Consider the following 4,092-nt stretch of genomic DNA (forward strand, 5'->3'; position numbering starts at 1 on the left):
AGATACATAAATAATACTAAAAGCTCACTATTTTGGTACAATGTGATGTTTCATATTTATTACATTATTTAAATCTTCAAAATATCTTTTATTTCATTCACTAGATAGAGCACAAAATAGCTTTAAATATTTGAACTAACTTCTTAAAAGACTTAAAGTTACATGACTTTTGCTTAGATTTAAAATTTCTTATCAAAATTTCACTAGTGACTTCTATTATTGAGGTGAAATTTTCATAGTATAAATTGATCATTTGAAAGTTCAGTCCAATAGTGTTTAATATCTTCTCAATATTGTGCAACATCATCTCTATGTACTTCCAAAATATTTTCATTACTCCCATAGGAGATTCTGTACCCATTAAGCTATTATTCTCCATTTCTCCCTTCCCCTAGGCTGAAATCATTAAGATACTCTCTATACCTATGGATTTAGCTATTCTGAACATTTTAAATAAATTGAATCATCCAATTTATAGCTTTTCATGTCAGGCTTCACTTAGCATAATGTTTTCAATGTTCTTCCACATTGTAGATTGTATAAGTAGTACTTTCATTTTTTACAGCTAAAATATATTCTATTGTGTGGTTATATCATGTTTTGTTTATCCATTCAACCATAGATGGACATTTGGGTTGTTTACACTTTTTGGCTATTGTGAATAGTGCTACTATGAACATTTATGAACAAGTATTTGCTGCATAATTTAAAATATATATTTGGGGCATATAAGTAGGATTAAAATTGCTTGGTTATACGGTAATATTTTGCTTAATTTATTGAAGAATTTCCAAATTGCTTTCCACAGTGGCTACACAAGTTTTGTTCCCATCAGCAAGGTACAAGTGTTCCAGTTTCTCCCCATTCTTGCAAACACTTATTTTTCTTTATTTTTTAAAGCTATTGTCAACTTAGTAAGTATAAAGTGATATTTCATTGTGGTTTTGATTTGCAATTCACTAATATTTCATGAGGTTGAGCATCTTTTTATGTGTTTGGTGACCATTTGAGTATCTTCATTGAAGAATACTCTATTCAGATGTCCCTTGAACTATTTTTAATCGAGATGCTTATCTTTTTGTTGCTGATTTGTAAGACATTAATATATTATGGATACTAGGCCATTATTAGACATGTTACTTAAAAATATTGTTTCCCATTTTGGAGGTTGTATTTACACTATCTCAGGATGTCTTTTGACTCATAAAGTTTTTAATTTTGATGAAGACCAGATTATCTATTTTTATGTTATTACTATTTTTTTAGTGTTATATCTAAGAATTCATTGCTAGATAAAGGTCATAAATTTTTACTCTTAATTTTGTTTTTGCTAAGAGTTTTATTGTTTTATCTCTTACATTAAGATCTTCTGAAATTATTTTTAATATTGTATAATGTATATTCTATCTTTATTATTTTTCATTTGAAAATCTAGTTCTAGTATGATTTACTGAAGAGTCTCTTCATTTTCAAGAATGGTCTTGGCACCTTTGTTTAAAATTATTAGAACAAAATTGTAAGATTTACTTCTGGACTCTCAATTTTATTCTATTTTTATATATGTTTACCTTTATAGCAATATGAAACCATAATATTACATATAGTAGTTTTAAAGTAAAATTTGATTTGGGGAAGTATAAATTTTCCTTTTTTTTTTTTTTTTTCCTTTTCAAGAGTGTTTAGGTGTTCAGAGTCCCTTACAATGCCATATAACTTTTAGGATTTTTTTTTTTTTATTATTTCTGCCAAAAAGTTAAGAATTGCATAAATGTGTAGATTGCTTTGCAAAGTGTCTTCTTAACAACATTTGTTTTCTAGTTCGTGAACATTAGATGTCTTTCATTTGCTTATGACTTCTTTAATTTCTTGCAGCAGTTTTATAATTTTTAGTGTATAAGCATTGCATGTCCTTGATTCAATTAATTTAATGTACTTACATTATTTTTGATGCTATTGAAAATAGAATTGCTTCTTTAATTTCATTTTCATTTCATTTTTATTGCTACTATATAAAATACAACAGATTTGTAGGTGTTGATCTTGTATTCAGCAAGTCTTCTGAATTTATTTATTAGTACTAGTAGGTTTTTTTTTTTAATATATTTTATTGATTTTTTACAGAGAGGAAGAGAGAGGGATAGAGAGTTAGAAACACAGATGAGAGAGAATCATCCATCAGCTGCCTCTTGCACACCCCCTACTGGGGATATGCCCACAACCAAGGTACATGTCCTTGACTAGAATTGAACCTAGGACCTTTCAGTCCACAGGCTGAAGCTCTATCCACTGAGCCAAACCAGTTTCGGCTAGTAGGTTTTTTTGTGTGGCTTTTTAAGGATTTTCCATAGAAAAGATAGATGATCTATGAATAAAGAGCTTTACTTCAATCGTTCTATTTTGGATTTATTTTATATATTTGTCTTTCCTAATTGCCCTGTTATAATTTCTTGTGAAGTGCTAAATAGAGGTGGTGAAGCCATGTATCTTAGTCCTACTCCTGACCTAAGGGAGAAAGCTCTATATTTCACCATTGAGTGGAATATTAGCTGTGGATTTTTCATTGATGCCCGTGATTGGGTAGAGAAACTTTTCTTCTACTACTTGTTTGGTGAATGTTTTTATCATGAGACAGTGTTGGATTTTGTAAAAATGCTTATTCTGAATCAGTTAAGATTGTATTTTTTTTATTTCTTCATTCTAATAATATGCTGTACAGTAAATAGATTTTCCTTATCTATGGGGGATTCTTTCAAAGACCTTCAGTGGATGTCTGAAACTATTATTGCTAAAACCTATATATACTTGGCGTTTTTTTCCCTATTTATAAATTAGGCACATTAAGATTTATAACTAATAAATAAATAAAACAATTATAACAATACACTATAATAAAATATTTATTAACAAATCTTATAACCAAAATGGCAATTAATGACTAATGGGCAAGTGATGTGTACTCTGAATATTTTAGACCGAGGGATGATTCACGTCCTAGGTTCCATGGAGCAGGACAGTGCGAGATTTTATCATGCTGCTCAGGACAACATACAATTTAAAACTTATGAACCATTAATTTATGGGAATTTTCATTTATCATATTGGACTGCAGTTGACCATGGGTAACTGAAAACTTGAAAAGTGAAGTCCTGGATAAGGGAGACTACTTCATTTCATTTATTGATATTTGTATGTTTAATCACCCTTGCCTTTTGGATAAATCACACTTAACCAGGGTATATAATCATTTATAATATGTTGTTGATTCAGTTTGCTAATATTTCATTGAAGTTTTAGTATTTATATTCATAAAATATAATTGAGCTGTCACTTTTTTCCTTTGCAATGACTTTGTCAGATTTTGTTATAAGAATAATGGGACTCATTAAACAATTTAGGAACGGTTTTCTCATCTTCTACTGTTTGGAAGGGTTTGAAAAGAAATGGTCTTGATGTAACTTTGGTAGAATTCAATAGCAAAGCTCTCTATTCTTGAGCTTTCCTTTTTGAGAGGTTTTTTAAAAACTGTTCCATCTCTTCACTTTTTGTATATCCATACAGATTTGTATTTCTTTTTCATTCACTTTTGGTAATGTGTGTGTTTATATCAATATATTTATTTCATATATGTTATCCAATATGTTGGCAAACAATTGTTTATATTACTCACTTAAAATACCCTTTCTTTCTGTAAAATCATTAGTAATATTGCGTCCTTTATATGTGCCAGCTTGGGTTTAGTTAGCCTTTTTTTTCTTAATTGCATAAAATATAAATTTAAGGTTTTAACTTGTTATTTTTCTTCCTTCTTAATGTTGGCTTTTTTAAAAAATATTTTTATTTCAGAGAGAAAGGGAGAGATAGAGAAATAGAAACCTCAATGATGAGAATAATTGATTGGCTGACTCCTGCATGCCCCATACAGGTGACTAAGCCCACAACCTAGGCATATTCCCTTGGCTGGAATCGAACCCTTTAGTCCACAGGCGGATGATGCTCTCTCCACTGAGCCAAACCAGCTAAGGCTTAATGTTGGCTTTTACAGCTGTAAATGTCCCCCTTAGTAGTGGTTTTGCTACATCCTATAAATTTTGG

Source organism: Pipistrellus kuhlii, unplaced genomic scaffold, assembly GCF_014108245.1.
Source record: "Pipistrellus kuhlii isolate mPipKuh1 unplaced genomic scaffold, mPipKuh1.p scaffold_m20_p_3, whole genome shotgun sequence".
Lineage (NCBI taxonomy): Eukaryota > Metazoa > Chordata > Mammalia > Chiroptera > Vespertilionidae > Pipistrellus > Pipistrellus kuhlii.